An 867-nucleotide genomic window follows, 5' to 3' on the forward strand; every position below is an offset into this window, starting at 1 on the left:
GGATGCTGGGGACTCTACCGATGCCACATGGGTTAGTAGACATGGGCTCCAAAGACTTTTCCAGCTGTCTCTACCCTCCCCCCACCCTGTTTTGCCCCTCCCTGCCCCCATTCTGCTCGCTCGTCACCACCATCCCCTACTCTGTTTCACCCCTCCCCCTTTGCAACGGTGCCCAAAAGAAACTTTGTACCCCCTGATAAAATTCCTCTCAGCGGCCCTGACTCTGAACATAGATACATCTGGCTATGATTGCACTATCTGGTAGCAGCAGGGTCTCATAAAGGGGTCTTTCCCAGGCCTACCTGAAGGTGCTGCCGGGAATCGAACCTGGGGCTTTCTGCATACAAAGTGAGAGCTGTACCAAGAGCTTCAGTCATGATGTTCATGATGGTAGTGACCAGAAAGAAGTACCTGGTCAAGCACTAACCAATGGTTGGCAGCCTTCAGTCTCGAAAGACTAAGGTATAAGCCTACAGCACCCGGTATTCCAAGGCGGTCTCCCATCCAAGTACTAACCAGGCCTGACCCTGCTTAGCTTCCGAGATCAGATGAGATCAGGCATGTGCAGGGTAACAACCAAGACTGCATTGTCAAAGACGATCTGACCCCAGGCTTATAACCTAGAAGAGAAAAAGGAAGCATGCATGCATCACAGTGGTTCAGTGGCATCACTGGGGGGGTGCAGGGGGTGCAGGCCTCACCAGGTGACATGCACGGGGGGGTGACACCACTACGGGCCAAAGTTTTTAAAATCATGGTACGTTCGAATAATACCATCATGTTATATATAATTCAATGTGTGATTTCACGCAGAAAGCAATGAAATGAACCATGTCGAAATAGTTCTATTCTATCAAAAGTTATAGC

The 867-nt window shown here is 49.8% G+C and overlaps 1 pseudogene; it reads right to left on the reverse strand.

Moving 5' to 3' along the window:
- Window positions 1–467: 467 nt before the first annotated feature.
- Window positions 468–583, reverse strand: LOC136634611 (5S ribosomal RNA; annotated as a pseudogene).
- Between the last annotated feature and the right edge of the window lie 284 nt (window positions 584–867).

The sequence above is a fragment of the Tiliqua scincoides genome, chromosome 14 (assembly GCF_035046505.1).
Source record: "Tiliqua scincoides isolate rTilSci1 chromosome 14, rTilSci1.hap2, whole genome shotgun sequence".
Taxonomy (NCBI): Eukaryota; Metazoa; Chordata; class Lepidosauria; order Squamata; family Scincidae; genus Tiliqua; species Tiliqua scincoides.